This window comes from Vulpes vulpes, chromosome 2 (genome assembly GCF_048418805.1).
Source record: "Vulpes vulpes isolate BD-2025 chromosome 2, VulVul3, whole genome shotgun sequence".
In the NCBI taxonomy this organism is placed as follows: domain Eukaryota; kingdom Metazoa; phylum Chordata; class Mammalia; order Carnivora; family Canidae; genus Vulpes; species Vulpes vulpes.
The window spans coordinates 110101935-110121667 of record NC_132781.1 but is presented as its reverse complement, the minus strand read 5'-3'; the positions used below and the strand labels follow the sequence as shown (position 1 = coordinate 110121667).

General features: G+C 44.3%; 1 protein-coding gene and 1 long non-coding RNA gene across 9 annotated transcripts in view; one reads left to right on the top strand and one right to left on the bottom strand.

Moving 5' to 3' along the window:
- Nucleotides 1-19733, top strand: part of CELF2 (CUGBP Elav-like family member 2) — a 955758-nt gene that overhangs the window by 563029 nt on the left and 372996 nt on the right. The gene's annotated exons all lie outside the window — the stretch shown is intronic.
- LOC140597924 (uncharacterized) lies at nt 3739-14688 on the bottom strand. Of its 2 annotated transcripts, none has more exons than XR_011999965.1 (6): nt 14297-14688; nt 13788-13903; nt 10113-10249; nt 8579-9029; nt 7418-7596; nt 3739-6622 (listed from the first exon to the last, which is right to left on the bottom strand). It is a non-coding gene; the product is annotated as an uncharacterized lncRNA (long non-coding RNA). The 2 variants fall into 2 exon arrangements; XR_011999964.1 differs by having other exon boundaries at nt 10113-10170; nt 14297-14628.

The following is a 19733-nucleotide window of genomic DNA, read 5'->3' as shown; positions in this document are numbered from 1 at the left end:
GTACAAAGCCCCGGGTGCTGACTCCTGTCCTAGCATTTGTATTACTGATGCTGCAGTTTAATGGAGGACTTCTACAACTTCCCCACTAAGTAGAAACCACATTGAGATCCCATTATTATTCATTATTTATCCTCAGTGCCCAGCAGTGCCTGAACATGTTAGGCCCAGAAAACAAATACTTATATCAGTCTTTGACCATCTGAGAGAAGAGATGTTTGAATGAATGCATAAAAGTTTGAATTGGAAAGTATCTTAGTCAGCTATAACAAAACACCATACTACAGACTGTTGGCTTAAACAACATTTATTTTTTAAGGTTCTGGAAGCTGGGAGGTCCAAGACCAAGGTGCTGGCCAATTCAATACTCAATGTCTGGATGGGGACCTGAGTCCTGGTTTGCCGATGGCTGCCTTCTTGCCATATCCTCTTGTGGATATGACACACTCTAAGTGTGTCATCTAAGACTTCTAATCCCGTCATACCAACCCCACCCTCATGACCTCATCTAAATCTGATTACCTCTCCCAACGCCCTACCTCCTAATTCCATCACATTAGGGGCTAGGGCTTCAACACATGGATTTGGGAACATAGGGGTGCAAACTTTCAGTCTATAGTAGGAAGGAAGGGAAGGAGCACTGAAGAAGCCTTCTCCCAGAGAACCAGTGGTAGACCAGATGTATGATTTCTGCCTACACTCTTTCTTCCCATGCTGCTCACTGCTTTGTACACATGGCATCCAGAAGCATTCATCTTATTGGTTGGAAAGTTATTAACCTAAATTTGACTGTTAATTTGACTATTACTAGGCTGTTTGGAGCTGTTGCTGTTGACTGTGTGTTAGCACAGAGGTTAGGAGAATCTTGTGTCTGCTGTTTCTTCATTGTGTGACCTTGAGCAGGTTAGTCAATGTCTGTCTCCGTGTTTCATTGCTAAATTTGGAAAAATTATACCTGTCTCAAAGTGTCAGTGTGAGAAGATAAACCATATAATACGTTGAGCTCAGTGTCAGGCACACAATAAACAATCAATACACGGTTGGTATTATAGTGGTCCATTCAAAGATGGGTTGATGCTAATTATTTTACCAACACTTTAGCACTGTCCATATCTAAGACAAGGCACCTTTGGTATTGTAAGAAGCAGCCTAGTGAAATGGTTCAGCACATATGCTCTGGAGCCAAACTCTAGCATGTGTTCAAATCACAATTCAGCCATTTACCAGTTCTGTGATCTTGAATGAATGTCTTTACCTCTGTGGTGCCTCGTGTTCTCTGTAAAATGGGGGCAATAATAAGCCAATTGTTCTGATAATAAAATGATGCGATACATGTAAAGTGCCCAAAGCAGTGTTTACTTTGTTATTTTATTATAAAGAAATTAGAGTTGCATGCTGGCTGAAACTTGTGGTGGGGAATGAAGGTGTAGCAAGCCCCTGATTCACATATTCATTATTCAGTGGCCAGATTTTTCTTTTTTACTTACCATGAATGATTATTGAAAAATAATAAAGCAAAATGCCCCAAACATTAACCAAAAAATTCCCTTGACCTTGCTGTCAGGCATGAAAATAATGATTACCCAAAGAAAGTATATATGCAGATACTGCCCATCTAACATGGGCAGCTCTCTCGGAAACATGATTTTCATTACTTCTCTAAATTACCTAAATCAAAACATTTCATTCTTTATAGATGTATATAAGAGTCCGTAATGACTGAATTAAATTGCACTTGTTTTATAATATAGTGTTCTGATGTGTAACAGACTATCAAAGGAACGATCTTTACAAGGAAAACTTTAGAATATTGTTAAGTTACTCACTGCATGACCTATTTAAACAGCTGAGATTCTTCTTGTTGTAGACTGCATAATTAAATTTTAAATGGAACATGATAAAGAAATTATACTGGTGATCTCCAGAGATTTTGATACCCTATTTGGCTCTTTATAAGAGTATAGCAAAGGCATACTTTAAAATTTAATAAAGGCCTGCCCTAATTTTTTTCCTTTTAGATTTTTCTTATCTGCTCTGTAATTCAAAGCTATGTTATATTATCCACAAGTGTTACCTGAAATAAATGATCAAAATAAAAATTCTTAAAAGCGCATTTATCCCAATTTGAGAATTCCATTATTTGCACACGAGAGCTTTTGTGTATCGGTTGAACTCCTTTAAGATAAAACCTGCCGTTTCCTGAATTTGTCACCATAGAGAATTGGGGCTTCATTCATTCTGTTTGTGGAAGCATTCATATCTTCAGAGCTTCTAGAGCAAAGGAGTAGAAAATGGTTTCCATGGAAGGTATAATTTTGCAATTAGAATTCCTTATTTGCAATGTCAGAGTTGCACTTCTTGAGAAGATTGAAGGGAAAACACGCGTGCGCACACACACACACACACGTGCACTCAGCTCACAGTAAAGAGAGCCAGGACAGAATAAGGATAATTTCTGGCTCCAGCATTCAAAGAGCCAATGCAGCCTCTTAGATAAATAATTTTGTCTCCTAATTTTCCGTTGTTCATTTTCTTTTGTACTTAAAGGGACACTGCCAAGATAAATTTATGTGTTAGATATAATTTTCTCATATTTGCTTAATACAACTTTGTCGTAGAAAGCAGACCCATGGGGAGAAAAAGCTGCTCCAGCTTCCCTGGAGGGCTTCGGGTTTTGCCATCCACTGAGCTTTGACAAAACACCAGGTGGGAGGGTTTCTCTCCCCATCCAGGGCTGGCTTGGTTTTTACACCTTTGGAAACATTTGCCTCCTCCGATGTTTGGAACTTACAAGCTACCAACATTGTAGAAATTAATACAATTCAATTTTATGTATACATACGTATTTTTAAACCTCACAAACCTTTCTTTTCGGATTAGGTTTTGTAAATGTTTCTGTTATGTATTTCTGTTTTCCTTCTTCCTGGCAAAAATACAGATTCCCTTTTGGGCCCAAACCACTCAAGCATCCTGTGTTGTTTTCATTTTTCAAATAAGCAACATTAAACTCACATAACACTATATAAAACCAAACTAGGGCAGTGACACAAGCCAACAGAGAAAATAAATTCACCATTTAGCCTGACTATTCATCCTCAACCCTCTGCTTGTCGTGATGATTTTTTTTTTTTTTTTTGGAGGGGGTGAGGGGGAAGGAGGACATAACTTTAAGGAGCAATGCTGAGCTACATAAGGGATTCTAAAGAGAACTCCATATTGGGAGCATGAGTATCCAGTGAATACGTGGAAATTCTACTTTACCACTGTAATGCAACATTTGAGACCCTTCCTCATCCAGAGACCAATGGAACTAGCATCTACAAGAGTGACATCTGGTGGCTCATAATTCATTATAGTACATCCAGTTCCCCTTCCAAGGTAAAGGGACACCATTCCCAAATTAGGCTTTAAGTGAAACAGGTTTCTGCAGATAGTTCACAATTTAAACAAATATATTTAATGAACAATGAAGATGATTACTGGCATAATAAATAGTAAAATTTTTAAATGACTCTGTTGGTATTGACAATATCATTATTACTGGCTGTGTCACTGACTACCCATATGAACAAGGAAATATATAAGGTCCCTTATATATAAATATATAAGGAGGAGGTTACAGGGTTCTACGATCCCTGCCTTTAAGAACCAAAAGGATTCTGAAGGTGGAAATGTGAATTATAATAGGAGAAAGTATGCCCTTCCTTAGATCGCAGTGCCTAGCACAGAGTCTATCACATGAGAAGTTGGAAACATTTTTATTGAATACGTTACGTATTATGTAAATTGGCCAAATATTTCAGTTCAGAAGGGATAAAGAACCTTTTTTATATGACAATTGAAAAATTTCACGAGGGAGGATACAGATCTTCTGGGAAAAGAAACAGCAGTAACAAAGCAAAGAGTCACAAATACGGAGTGTCCTGAAATGGGGATGCAGCCAGCTGGTTTCAACCAGATGGTTGCTGAGAAAATAGTAAAATAGGCGATTAGAGAAGCAGGTAGGAGCTAGCATGCAATGCTTTAAAATGGTAGGAAGAGTTTTCCTTTCAGTTTGCTTTGTTTTCAGTTGGCTGTCGGAGGCATTTGAGCCGGACAAATACAGGATTCAAAGAGTATGTTTGTCAGGTGACCTGATGGTGTCCTGTAAAATATATCCTATGGGAAGAGAGCTGTACCAGCCTGTGAACTCCCTGAGGACTCGGTCCACATCCATTTTGCTCACCTTTTCATCCTCAAACACCTAGTACAGTTCCTACAGCACATATTAGGTGCTCAGCTATGCACTGAATGAATTAATGAGTAAATGGGAGGTGAGGCTTTTTAAATCGCTCAAATGGGGATCATAAGCACATGAATGAGACTGGGCTCTGTAGAACGAAAAAAAAAAAAAAAAAGCAAGAGTTGATGACAGAAACTATTGGGAGAAACAAATCAGCATGACTTGCTCAAACCCAGACAGTGGAGGAGAGGGCAGCCCAAAGGATTATCCAGTTTCCAGCTTGGGAAATGTCATTGTATCACCCACAAAACCCAGAGAGGTCTAGAGGAAGAGTTTGCTGGGGCGACAAAGAGGGTTGTTTTATACTGAGTTTGGGATCAGGCCAGATATCCAGATGAACGTTCCTGGTGGTCTTGGGAGTTGTTTGCATGAAAGTTCTGTTGTCCTTTCATATCCACAAATGGGCTTTGCCGTTGTCTTTCCTAGTAGCATCCCTCGCCAAGTTAAGCAAGATGCAAGTTTGATAGGGAGGCCTCGAGGATGAGGAATGTTGAAGCAGAGATAAGTGTAATATTTAAATGGTTTCTAAGTCGTCCTGGCAATGTCTCAGGGAAATAAAGCAAAGAGTTCTCTAGGGTGTTTCACATATTCGACCACACTTTCCTTTTAAACACCCACCTTGGGGGATCCCTGGGTGGCGCAGCGGTTTAGCACCTGCCTTTGGCCCAGGGCGCGATCCTGGAGACCCGGGATTGAATCCCACGTTGGGGTCCCGGTGCATGGAGCCTGCTTCTCCCTCTGTCTATGTCTCTGCCTTTCTCTCTCTCTCTCTCTCTCTCTCTCTCTCTCTCTCACTGTGTGCCTATCATAAATAAAAAAAACAAACAAACAAAAAAACACCCACCTCAATGGCCATCTTGTCCCAACATTCAGTGTGAAAATTTGGTACGTAATACTGTTAGTGGGGCTCTGTTGGCAACAGAGTGGTGTAAACCGCCTGCTCTCATTTGGCCTTGGACTGGTGCTGCTTGGCTAATTCCATCAGGACTGGAGTTTTATCTTTTCTGGGTGCTCGCCTGGAGCCCCTGGCAGCCGACCGTGCTCAGTTGAGAAAGTTCGATCCAAGTTCAACTTCCATGATGCAAGAGTTTCTCTTTACTATCACGGTGAGTTGAAACCCAACACTGGTGCAACATTTTAGCTGTTTATTTTGTAACCTGACTGTGAGCATTGCCTAGATATTATAAAGTAAAATTTCCTATGGAAGAGCAGAGATTCGTTTGGGGAAGCTTCGGGGCCACTTTAGGTCTAACAGTTAAGGGAAAATCAGTCCCAAAGAGGGTCCCTGGTAGCTGACAGCCCAGGGCTTGTGGAACCACGTGGATTTTAGATTTTGTCTACCAATGTGTGTGGCCATTCAAACATCATACAGAGATGCTTGTGTCGATTAAAGCATTCTGTTCCCGTTCTAGCCACAGTAAAGGATGGGACAGTAGTTCCCCTTATCTGTGGTTTCACTCCCCATGGTTTCAGATACTTGCAGGCAACCACATCCAGAAGCAGATGATCTTCCTTCTGACATATGGTCATAAGGGCAGCCGTGGCCTCACACTGTCATAATGCCCACATCATTCAGCTCGCTTCAGCTCATCACACAGGTATTTTATCATCTCAACATCCTCACAAAAAGAGCGAGGGTGAGTTCAGTACAATACAATATTTTCAGAGACCACAGTCACGTAACTTGTATTACAGTATCTTGTTTTAACTCTTCTATCTTATTGTTCATTAGTGTTGTTCATCTCTTACTGTGCCTGATTGATTGATTGATTTGTTAAAGATTTTATTTATTTATTCATGAGAGACAAAGAGAGAGAGAGGCAGAGACATAGGCAGAGGGAGAAGCAGGCTCCCTACAGGGAGCCCGATGTGAGGCTCGATCCCAGGATCCCGGGATCACACCCTGAGTCGCAAAGGAAGACACTCAACCAGTGAGCCACCCAGGTGCCCACTGTGCCTGATTTATGAACTAAATTTCATCATAGCTGTGTTCATATAGAAAAAACACAGTGTATATAGGGTTCAGTATTATCCAAGTATCAAGTATCAGTATTATCCAGTATTCAAACATCCTCTGGGGATCTTGGAATGTGCCTCCGGTGGATAAGGGGGGATGACTGCATTACTTTAGAATGGAGAAGTGAGACCCCGTGAAAGAACTGAGATCTGGAGTGCAAGAGGAAGTCAGAGCGGGCATCATGACTTCTCCGCCCAGTGATGCAGCGAGTGCTTGCATACTTCTTTCTTTTCTCTTCCTCTCCACCTCTGGCGGGATTCTCTCCCTTCTCTGGTCCATGGGTACAGTGTGGTTGACTCTCAGAAAGTAGAAAGAAGCAATAAGACCTTTAGAAGGAGCAAGGATAAAGACATGGTTAGGTTACTCTCACTCACTACAAAAATAAATTTTCCACAAATAAATGGTCTTTTTTTTTTTTTTTTGCCTTAAGTTACTCAGTGGAATAATAATCCCACTTTAATGTAAAAATTGCCCAGGATCCCAAAGTAATGTGCACCCGAATTGTGAAAATCACCTTGTGCTATGTAAATGTTCTCGCCCCCACTATGTGCCCCAGCTTGTTACTTTTTTGTATGTTGAATGAGAGGACTTTAGAGCTAGATGGAGTTTATTCTGTGTCATCTCCTTGTTTATCAGATGAATAATAGACTGAGCGTCAGAGAGTCCTCATGACCTCACAATCTGGGCTTGCTGGTCAAGCTGGTATTTGCTTGGTGTGGATGGAGTCCAGTTATCATTTCAGGGCTTGTTTTGGAGTGGGGGAGAGGCATAGGCCTAGAAACCCCTTTACTTTCTGGTTGTCTGTACGTCCCCCCTCTCCAGCACTTCTCTAGTAACTTCTTTCCCATTCCCCTACCTGGCCTTGAGAACAAAAACGTCATTTTCAGTGTTTCCATTTATACCACATGATGTCATGTTGTATGTTAGAGCTCCTCCAGTCTTCGGGTACATGTAAATCACCGGAGGGTTATGTTGAAATGCATATTCTGATTCAGTTGGCTCATGGTGAGACCTGACCTTCTGCATTTCTAATGAGTTCCCAGAGGAGTCCTAAGGCTTCCAGTCCTTGGACCACAGAACCACCAGCCACATCTTGTTTGAAAGAAGTAACAGTTACTTACCAAATTCTAATCCATGCCTTCAGGAGTTGATGCTTTTATTCCTACTGTCCCACCTTATCTCTGGTTGGCTTGTCACTATTTACTTTTTTGAGAAGACGCCACAAAAGCATTTTGGAAACTTCCACTGCAGGAGTAATTTCTTTTCAAACTCTGAGTAACTATAAAACCACTATAGAAGCCTGCAGATTGAAAAGAACTAAATAAAGGCAGTGTTCTATTATCAAGCCTATACGAGTTTAGGATATAATATCAATCAAGATCTGACTTTCAATTCTAAGTTTATGACGAGCAGCTATCATCGAAGGAGAGACCAGAAGTTTGGCTATTAGAAAGTTTTTATTTCGCAAATATGAAGTCTTATTTATGTCAAGTAATTGAGTTCCCAGATATTCCCATTCTGCACAGTGACTGTAGACCGTGTAAGTCTAGGTAGTATGACAGTATGAATATATGTATATTCATATTCATATTCAGGAATCAGCTTCAGCACTACAGTCAATTCACGGGCCATGGAACTGATTTCTGGAAACTGACATTTATTGACTGCACAGATGTTAAAATTGTCTTTGTTTTATTCATTCCGTGTGAAGCTGAAAAGTATTATAGAAGTAATATTGTCTCTCTCTTTCTACTTCTATTCCTATTCATCCTGTCCCCTTTACTGAAGAAAAGTGAGGTGTCTTGGATATAGCAATCTAATTTGCAAAGACTCAAGAGGGAGAGAGGGAGCGAGAGAGAGACAGGTAACACTGAATATTCAGAATTCAATAATGAAAAAATAATCACTTTAGTGAAAAGCCAGCTGTTCTTTGATTTCTAATAGACTTGTGATGTTGATAAAAAAAAAATAGCATTCAAGTAAAGTTTACGAAGTAGAATTGGTTTGATTCAGGGTCTCATATTGTTTTGCAGAATAGGAAATGTTATTTAGCTTTCACAAAAAGCAGAGCAGCACAGCCAGTCCAAAGACCCAAATGCCAAAGGATTATCTTTAAATTTAGAGAATGAAAAATGCAAGTGCATTCTATTTGAGGCATCACACGATAATTCTTTCAGAGAATATGCCTGTGTTTTCTACGTCCTTCAAATTTCACTAGAATGAATACTTTATGGATTTTCGTGACACTTAGGGATGTGTTAAAAATACCATTGCAGACATACCAGGCAGCTTAGGTTTAGATGATCTTCGATCTGAATGAGTTTAGCATTTGGCTATTTTCCTACTTGGAAAAAAAAAATTGGAGTTTTGCGACAATTTGGTAACTTTTCTGTCTCCCCAGGGAGTTTGTACGTTCAATGAGTTTCCCCCAAAGCTAATACTGAATCCAAAGAGAGGAATCCAAGGACATGAGGGAGAAGGGAAGTGATGCAGGGAAGGAGGACAGCCAGTAAGCATATGCTCATAGGTGGGTTACTGCCTGGCAGTGACCCATGCACACCGGGCACCTGTGGGACACTGTCCCAGTGAGAGGTGAGCCAGCTGGGCTGTTGTCCATAATGCCTTATCCTTCCATGGTTTATGTTACTCTGCGAGCATCATTCTTGGGTACTTCATCTTCCCCATGCTCAGGCCAAGCTCTCCAAAAGGCCAGAAAAATAGCTCTTTCATTCCCTGAAAGACAGAATGAGGCAGAAATTCACAGGCTTCTAGGGAAGCATCTGCAGGTGACCCTGGAGACAAACTGAGGGCATTAAAGCAGAGCATGGATAGTATCTTATCAGTGCATCACTTTTATATTCCCAGCACTCGTTATAATGCTTGGAACCTAGCAGATGTTTAATAAATATTTATTCAGTGAGTAAAAGAAGGAAGGAGAGAAGGGGAGGGAGAAAAATACTTGACTCACATAGGTTTGGAAAAGCCAGCATAGGCTATAGGTTATCAACTACAACATCCATACATCAAAGATTAGAGAGAAGGATTTTTTTAAAGATTTTATTTTATTTTATTTTATTTTATTTTATTTATTTTATTATTTTATTTTATTTTATTTTATTTTATTTATTTTATTTTATTTTATTTTATTTTATTTATTTATTTATTTAGAGTGAGCGAGTGAGTGAGTGAGTGTGAGTAGTGGGGAAGGGCAGAGGGAGATAATCCCAAGCAGACTCCATGCTGAGCAGACCCTGATATGGGGCTCCATCCCACGACCCTGAGATCATGAGCTGAGCAGAAAACAAGAGTCAGATGCTTAACTGACTGAGCCACCCAGGCACCCCAAAGAGATTTTTTCACATGGTGCTTTACTTCGAATTTAGGTACCCAAGCTAATACCTAAATTTTAGGCTAGCCGAATTTATTATACATGTGGAGATGCACAAAGGAAAGACAGAGTAAGCACCAGAGCCAATAGCTCCGTGTATCAACTACCTCAACTCTAAAGGCGGGTGCGCTGGGGACTTCCACTTAGAACATCAACCATTACATTCTATCCCTTAATTTTTAAAAAGGTGGACCGTCTGTTTGTCTTTGATCATTTAGTATATACGAATTTCCAACATTCCAGTCAATTTCTAGTGATTAGTGAATCGTTGAGGAGCTCACTGTGTGGCTCATCCATGCTAAGTTCTGGACTAGAAAACAGGGAAATGGGAAATTACAGACTCATACAGACTTCTTGGAGGTGGGAAGAGGGGTGGGGACAGCAAATGTCTAGCATCTAGACAACAATGGAGACATTGCTTTGGTTACCTGGATGTTTGCAGATAGCAGGATGTTCAGTACAACACCAATGGCTTTGTTTTCCATCCTGCTGACATATTTGAAGAGTGCAGCATTCAGTAAATCACACAGATGTTTCAAATACATGGCGCTAAGCATAGGAATATCTAGAAATAGCATTTATTGCTTGCAATTATTATTTTGATAGTTCTCATTATGTGGGTAGTTACCACCTGAGAGTGTTTCTCTTTAACCAAGCATGGATATAAGTGTGTGTGTGTGTGTGTGTGTGTGTGTGTGTGTGTGTTATCTATGTATGTTGGGAGGAGGGTTGGAGGGAGGACCTCCTTCCCAAAATAAGTGGTTTTTTTGTTGTTGTTGTTTTCTGTTTTGTGTGGGGTTTTTTTTTTTTTTTTTGGCTTATTTGCTGGTTTTGATCATGTGTAACTCTTGAAACACTCATGATTGTTCCTTGATTCAGTGAATGTGTAAAAAACCTCAAAGGGCCATTTGTCTACCATACAACCCTCTCTCACTATGATGACTGTGTTAACTTCGTAACTTCGAGTCCACGCATGCATGCTCTTTTGTCTCTTTTTCTGGGGCATGAGTGATGTTGCTGTAGACAGACCACATCAGAAGACAAAGGGGGCATGCCAGAAAGCAGTATCAAACAGGTAGAGTTTGTGTTCACAAAGAGTTAATAAGTTAGAAATACTTATTCCTTGCCAGAAACAGAAACACAAGCAAAAAGAGTTTGGCAGTGATTATTTTTTGTTTTTTGTTTTTTGTTTTCCCTGAGTAGCAGAGAAATGTGCCACAAAGACACTAAGGCCCACATGAACCTAGAGTACTGAATTGTTTTCGTGCCGCCGGGCCTGCGGCTCCCTCTCTCTCTGGGCCTCTGATGGCCCTGGAATTGGGTGGCAGGCCGGTTACAGAGTGCTCCGGGAATTCAACCCATAAACACTTGCTTTCTTCTAGCAGGACTCCTAGCTCCTGACAATTTCCTCATACTGATTTATTGATTTAATTTTTTGGTTGGCAATGGTGGTAGTTAGAAAGTAAATTTACCCCAGAAAAAAAAAGAATATTTTGGGAATTCATTAATGCTAACGCTGCACTTGGATGCTAGACTCACTTTCCATCTGCCCAGAACAGCTACATAAAACAAGCAAGTGACACCAGGCAAGTGACAACTAATTATCTCCTCCATTTATTCTGTTGGGATGGTGGGAACTGAACGATATTTTCTTCTTAATAGTTTTAACCTTGGAAATCAAAAGTCAAATGACCTTCACTAATACCACACTTGTCATCATGTTCAAATTTCAGCAATGCATTTCTCTATCTCCATTTTGACTTAGGATTTAGGGGTGGCGGGAAATGTCTTGGATGTGCATCTTCCTTATGCTCAAACCTGTTTTTGTGTAACAAATTACCCCAAAACTTAGCAGCTTCAAGCAACATACATGTGTTATCTCAGTTTCTCTGGTCAGGAATCTGGGCATGGCTTAGCTGAGGGCATGTGTTTCAAGATCTCTCACAAAGCTGCAAGTGAGGTTTTTTGCTGGGGTCATGATCTCATCTGAAAACTCAACTGGGGAAAGACTTTTAAGGTAGTTCATGTGGCTGTCGGAAGGATTCAGTACCTTATGGGCTATTAGAATGAGGCTCCACTGCCCAGTTTTCTTTTGACTGGGGCCTCCACCACTTCCTGGCTATGTGGGCCTCTCCATAGGTAAGGTGGCTTCCCCTGTAGTCAGATATGAGATATGGCCAGCAGTATGGAAGTCACAGTCTTGTGACCTAATCTCATCAGTGACATCCTATCACTGTTACCGTATTCTTCTCATTATAAATGAATTACAAGATCTAGCTCATACTAAAAAGAGGGATTGTATAAGGACACAAATACTAGGAGGTAAGGATCACTGGGGGCCATTATAGAAGCTGCCTACACAAATATGATACCAAATTGCAATCTGATGGAGAGTGGGCTATTTATTTATTTATTTATTTATTTATTTATTTATTTTTGCTGTAGTTTAAATGTTTTCTGAAAAAAAATTAAATTAAATTAAAATAAATGTTGTTTTCTAAGACAAATTCATAATACCTCGGTGCTGAAGAAGAAAGAAATCATAGGTCCAAGAAAAATATGACTGTTAATTATTTCTCTAATAGTTGAAAATTGTCCCACCAGGGCTAAGGAGGAACCAAAGTTGAAGGCAAGTGTAGGCTCAGGACAGGACTCTGTGTCTGCTCTAGGGAATGATGAGTTATGTATCACTAGGAAGGATTCCCTGCGAGAGGCGGAACTCCCACATGGCACTGAAGAAAGAGTTGGTTGAGCTCTGAAAGGAAAAAGACCTATAGATTTGGGATCTAGATAGATAACAGGAATGTAATTATGCACTACTTGGGGCCCCTGAGTGCCTCGTGATTGAGCTTCTGCCTTCAGCTCAGATCGTCATCCCAGGGTCCTGGGATCAAATTCCACATCTCTGCCTATGTCTCTGCCTCTCTCTGTATATCTCTCATGAATAAATAAGTAAAATCTTAAAAAAGAGAGAGAGAGAGAGAGAGAGAGAGAAGTCTTCTTACTAGAATGAGCAGATTCCAGTAGGTAAGAATAGGGTACCTAATATAGGACTGGATTTTAGGGGGAAATAGGGAGGGATGCTCTGGAACTCTAGAGCTTTAGGAAAAACACTGTTCTCAAAAAACTAGTTCTGTCACCTACGCCAGATGGTTCCTGAATTGGTTGACTCTGTAACTTGACCATCTCAGGGTGGCCTGGCCATGGCCCAAAGGGGAGGGTTCTGCTGACACCAGAGTAATAAAGCCCAGACTATACTCCCGATGAGATGATTCAGCCAGTATGTCTTGGGCACATATTGAACTGAGGGTCAAGAGTCTGTCCTAGTCCTGGATCTGTCTAGGTGTCTGACCTCGAGCTTCCTCAGCCACGTCACCTCACTGGGTTTAGGTAGTCGATCTGCAAAGTGAGAGCTCTGCTCCTGTTCCCACCAATGGAACCTTACAGAGTTTGCCCTGTAAGTTTGCCAGTGACTCGTGTACAGCTCAATCCAATCCTGTGCAGTGACACTTCAGCATGCATATTGTTGAGCCTCTTGGCAGTATTTGATATTGTGGACCATTTCCTTCTTCTTGAAATACTTCTTCCCTCAGTGTGGATATAAATATAATTTCAGAAGTCATGAGCAAATTGATGACCTTTGAAGCTTGGGAGCATATTTGACCCGGGGTAGGTATTTTGCACGTGAAGGGCAGAGAGCCTGGGCTAGCCCCTCGGTAATTACCTGCACTCGGGAACAGAGGGGTTGGGGTTTCCAGCACAAGTTTTGACCAAGAGCCAAGAAGGTAGCCCTATTGGAGTGTATTTAAAAGGGAGTCGAAAGTGAGCAAGTCTAGAAAATTCATTCAAGAAGCTCAGCATCAAAGGGGCCAAGAGAGAGGGTGGTGGGACATGAGGGGCTCTGAGGTCGGAGGGTTGTTAAAGTCAGGAGAGGCGTACACATGTCTAAATGCACAGAAGGAATCAACAGAGATGGTGGGCGAAAGGGGAGCAGTCCTTGGGAAGGCAGGAGGGTGCGGCACCCAGAGCGCAGGTAGAGGGGTCAGCCTGAGAGAAAAGAGCCAACACTTCCATCTAAGCAGGATGGAAGTCAGCAACGGTACCTGTGGATTCAGCGCAGTGTGTGACTGGTGGCATCGGTGCATCTCCTAGACATTCCACCCAAGAGTAGCCTGGGTCAGGAAGCCAGTGGCCCAGGAACAGGGGTGCTGTTGACGAGCTTGATGCAGGGCAGGAAGGAGGAGGTTAGAGATGGCGGGTAGAGACAACTCACTGCATTTGCCCTCCTTCCTGCCTTGCCACCTGCCCCTGGGCAGTGGGACGAGGAGGCGTGCACAGCCGTCCAGACAAGAGAAGAGGAATGGGAAGAGGGGAAGAGTTCCCAGCATGGCCGGGAAGGGAGCAGAGCAAGCAGTCTGGGAAGGCTTCATGGAGGAGGTGTCACTCAGCCTGGGCCTGGGAGGAGGTGTCACTCAGCCTGGGCCTTGAACCTAGGCGTTCAAGGGAGGGAGGAGAGCAGGTAAGGCAGGATCCAAACCCGCTCCCTGCCAGGCCCTGGCACACACTCCCCAGTGTCACCATGGCCTTTGGGCAGAGCAGTGCCAAAGCTTACCTGCGGTCCTGGGCTGGCGGGACGAGGGGCCAGCGTCATACGTGCTGCGGATTGAGGCCGCGGGCAAGTGGAGGGCACGTGCACCTGCAGTAGCTGGGCGGCTGGGACAGTTCTGATGGTGGCAGCGTCTGTGCCTGGTGCCAAACCAGCGGTGGTGACCCGGGAGCAGCTGCAGGTGCTGAGAGCAATCAGGGGCCCCGTGGGGATGAGTGGCAAGGGCTGATCGTGGGGTCCCTGGTGCTAGACCCCAGGGGGCCGCTGCTGCCTCACACCTGACCTCCAGGGGGGCGGAGGGCCCGAGGGCCCGGTGGTGACGGCAGCCGATCGGGGACAGAAGCCGGGGAGGGTGGTGGTTAACTCTGGGGACAAATTCCTGCCCAGGCCACTAGGGCGTGTCAACATGCTGGCTGGGCCGCAGTCTCCCTGTCCCGCTCTCCCCCACCCCCACTCCCCGCCCCATAGCTGGCACAGCCAAGGCTCACACAAGCAGCGCAGCAGGGCTGGGCTGGGGGGAGCGGCAGGGGGCCCCTTGGGGAGGAGTTTACCTTTTAAAACTAGAGGGGGAACAGGTGCTCTGGAAATGGCTTGTCACTGCATGAGGGTGGGGATGGCATTCCTGAAGGGAAAGGTTACTTAGATTAACAACACTCTGCTGAAAAGGATGACATCCTGGCTCTGTCATTAAAACAGGTGGCTGTCATTATGGCCGCTCACTCCTAATGGGAAGATAATACTGGCTGAGAGAGATTTATGCAGGCCCCAGAAAGATGAAATTGCACATAAAGGAGGAAACAAGGCATAAAGAGGGCCAATTTGGGGAATGTCTGGCCCCACAGGGCTGCACGTGACACTCATTAATGCTGTAGTGTGTGTGTCACCCATGCACAGGGTTGCAGCACCTACCGAGCTTTCATTTGTTCAGGTTTATTCAAGTATCGTTTGGAAGAGATTCTTTTTTTTTCTCCCTCTTTGGATGTCTTCCTTCCATTTAAGAGAGTAGTAAGCATAAAAATGTACTGTGTACAACAGAACTCATTCCTCTCCTTTTCCTACAAATAATGTTGGCTGCCCCCCTGGACCGTCGAGAATGGAGAGTCATTCTACCAATAATGTTGAGGTCATCAGGGGGTCCCTGTGCTGCGTGGCGTTACTGAGGGGCACAGGGGTCCTATGCTGCTTTTCTTAAAAAGGATGAAGTTTAAAAAAAAAAGAAAGGTAAAGTCTAAAAAAATTTTTTTAAAGATTTTATTTATTTATCTGAGATAGCACAAGCAGAGGGGGTGGTAGAGGGAGAGTGAGAAGCAGACTCCCCGCTGAGCAGAGCCTGATGTGGGGCTCGATCACAGCACCCTGGGGTCACGACCTGAGCCAAAGGCAGATGCTTAACCGACTGAGCCACCGGGACACTCCCCACCAATTTTTTTTTTTTTTTTTTTTTTAATGAACACTTATATGGTGCTAATGCTTGCCAGGCACTGTTCTAAGCATCTTTTGAATATTAACCCATTTAATACAGTAACACTTCTAGGAACTATTACTATCTCCACTTTGGGAGGGAGCACATAGAAGTTAGGTGACTCATCTGAGGTCACACAGCTTGTAAGCGTTGGAGTTGGGGTTTCACCCCAAGCAGAGTCACTGCAGAGGCTCCTAGTCGGCACAATACACTGACCATACATATGGTCTTTGTTTTCAGTTTTGGGGGGACGTTTCAACTATTCATTTGCCCCATTGTGGAGTCTCCTGTCCAATGAGAACACATTTTTTTTTTAAATCCCAGCATGTTATTATTTTTTTTAAAGATTTTATTTCTTCATGAGAGACACACAGAGAGAGACAGAGACACAGGCAGAGGGAGAAGCAGGGTCCCTGCAGGGAGCCCAATGCGGGACTTGATCCCAGGACCCCAGAATCATGACCTGTGCTGAAGGCAGACGCTCCACCACTGAGCCACCCGGGCGTCCCAAATCTCAGCATGTTAAATGTGGTTGTATAACAGGTCAGGAAGGTACCAGAATCACGTTCGAGCTTGAGGGAACAGTAGTGTTTTCCATTTCACGGAGCATCTCTAAAATGCGCGGCACACGTCACAGCCAGACCTTCAGAGCCCCACTCCACGCGCTGTGTGTACAGTGGGGGGGGGGGGGGGGGGGAAGGTAACCTTTTAAGTCCCTCAGAAGTGCACAGGCTCGCTCTCAAACAAAAGATCAACACGAAGTTTCAGAGATGCTTACACACCTACTGTAGGCCGCCCCTTACCTACTGCACAAAACCCTGCTTTTCCACACACAGTTGGAAGGATCTGTCTTGGGCGATCCTGAGCACAGTTTTCCTGGAGATTTAGAGCGGATTGGGCACAGATGGGAAGCAGGGTAATTTACCCTTTTTGTCTCCTCTCTGTTCACCAGTTGACGCAAGACATGAACGGCTCTTTTGCCTTACAAGGCCCAGCCAGATTGCCAGGTAATTACCTTGATTTATGAGGGCAGGAGTAGAAGGTAGCATGAAACATAATTGTGAAGTGAGGATGGTCGGATTACCGCTCCCATAATTTGTAAATTATTTCATGTTGTGTTAAATACCTAACAAGCATATTGAAGAGGGGAACAGTATCTTACTACCTCTGTGTCCTTGATGCTTAGCTCTCGGTGTTGGTGGAATAAAGAGATCAATGAATAAGTGAGTACCTGGCACCTAGGTGCCTAAGATCTATGCCCAGGTACTTATTAGCACCTAGGTCTCTAGCATCTAGAGTCCTCCCTGCTAGACACTTGCCAACGTTCAATGATGCCTTCAAATCTCTGCGTCCAAGGTCACAAATAGTGTAATAGGTCACAAAATCCTCATTGGTACCACAAATGCATGAGAGAAGTGTCATTCTAGAAGAGAGAGCAAATGCTTTCGCTTTGGGGGAATAAGAAGGTCCTCATGAGGAGGGTATCAGAGAAAGCTGGTAGACGACAGGGAGGGACTCCAAGAACCCATGGCAGGAACGTGCAGAAGACTCGCAAGCCCCATGCTGCACAGGAGTAGGTGTGCAGAGATTACACAGGGGATAATGACACCGGAGACAGATTGTGATGTATTTGGGGTTGTTGACTGCCCGCTGGGGCACGTGTGCCTAGACACCAGGCAGCGAGCAGCAGCTGAGGGTTTTGAAGCAAGGGTCACAGCTCATAGTTGGCCAGGTTGAGCTCCCAAGTGTCCGTAGTGAGGGCTGGGTCTGCGAGAAGAGCAACCAGTTGGGAGACTATGAAAATCATCCGGAGGGGGGGAAGCAGGAGGGATGTGGGCATGGCAGCTGGAACAGAAAGAGAAGATGTCTCAGAATAATTTTTAGGGATTGAAGTCTTTGGGAAAAAAGGGAAAAACAAAGGAGGATTGAGGTGCAACTACAAATCCCACCCTAGGGACCGGTGGGGGTTGCGGGAGAGGAAATAGGGAATCGTAGATGCGCTTGTGCGAGTTAGAGACATGAGGGCTGCGGTGTGGAGGTCAAGGGTATCCCCGCAGAAGGACCAGCTGAAGGAAGGTGGAAGAATCAGGGCCCTGGGGGACAGTGAAGTGGTGTAAGCGAGACTGGCTTGTAGGCAAGTCGACAGGAATGTCAGTCGGTAATATTTGGGGGAGCACGAGGCAGCCAAGAATGGAAACTCGTATTTTCTCTGGTGTCCACAGTATCCCGACCCTGCTCTGCAAGTCGGTGGATCAGTGTGGACGGTGCACAGCCCAGGGGCACGTCCACACAGACCTCAGAACAAGCCCAGTGGGGCCTCAGGCCTGCTGCCCCCTCCTGCCTCCTGACCACAGGGGCCGTTGTTGGGTTGTTGGAGGTCAACCTCTGACTGGTTTCCCGGGCTCTGCCCCCGAAATCCTTCCTGTATTCCCAGCCCAGCAATAAGAACTTGAATAGGAAAAGCAGGCCATGCCCCACCTCCCCTCAGATTCACCGGATGGAAAGCCACAGGCCTCCTGCCTTATTCCTCGCCCTCGGGCCTGGAGGGCTTTGCAACTGAATGATCTTCCCTGGGATAGTCTCCGGTCCTCACCTCTGGGTGGGGTTTTGTTCAGTTGTCATCTTCCCTATGAGGCTTCCCAGGATGTTTCTATTCAAAATCTCCACTCCCAGCCCAACCCTACCCCAGCCTGCATGACCTTGGGTGGTTTCGTCAACCTCTTGAGGCCTCAGTTTTCTCATCCATCAAATGGAGGTAAAACAAGGTTGAGAGCTGAGTAGGTTCACAGATGTAAAGGACTTAGAACACTGACCAAGAGAAGTTCTCTGTGAGAGTTAGCAATCGTTATTCCACAGCATTGACCACCCCTGGGCATACTATGTATTTACTGGTTTATTTATTTCTTGGTCTGTCTCTTCCCACTAGTCTAGTTAGTGCCACTGAGGCAGGGATTTTTGTATGTGTGTGTGTGTGTGTGTCTCCTGTTCACTACCATATCCCCAGGGCCTAGAATGGGACCTGACATTGAGTAGCTGCTCCATAAATATTTATCAGACAAATAAGCTTGGCTGCTGTTCCTGGTTCTTCCTACTTTTGTGTGTCTGGTTTGCTTCAGGCATTAAGAAGAGCAGAATTCAGAAGTTGACAATATCAGTTGCTTCTGAGTCAGGACTCTGCAATCCTGGGTGTGGCTATTACTGCCAGTGTCAGAGTTCCCAGAGTTCCCTGTGGAAGAAACCTTCATCTGCTGTACCAGCCCTTCCCCTCAGCCATCCCCACAGCTCTGGATCTTCCATCCTCTGTTCTAGTCCCATAAGAGGACTGCAAAGGGAGAGCCCCAGAGGGACCCGCAGGGTCCCGTGGTAGAGAGCCACCCCATAGGACTTGTCTCTCAATGGGATGATGGCCCCAGCCTGGGTGTCTGCCATGGTGTCAGCACCTCTACTTCTGAGCCCACGGCAAACACTGGAGGCTGAAATTGTCCCCTCCCAACACATCCCAAGGCCACATCCAGTTTCACCCCAGCCAGTACCTAGGTAAGAACATTAGTATCCATGCAACCTTGGAAAGGTCTACACACGTGTAATCCTTATCCTTTGCCACGAGAACAGTAGTTTAGACTAGTAAGGCATTGGATTTTGTTTTCCGACTCTAGCCATGGCAATGCGGTTCCTTCTCTGAGGGTCCTCTGAACATTGACCTGCCTTCCACTTCTCACAGCACGTTTCTATGTGTGATACAAACAGCCCTTTGGTCTAGGTCCGTTCCGGCACTTTGATGATCTGGTCCACTGACTTCCCAATGCTCCCCAGTGTTTCAGGGAAATAGTTCATTCATCCATTTGTGGGCTGCCTCAGGCCGTAGGTTAAGCCACTGAGTGGGCCAGCAACCATCCTTACAATACTACTGAGCCCTCATACCTCGATTAGTTCTCCATGGTTAGGGGGGACAGGCCTGTGTTCAGGGCAGAAGTAGAACTT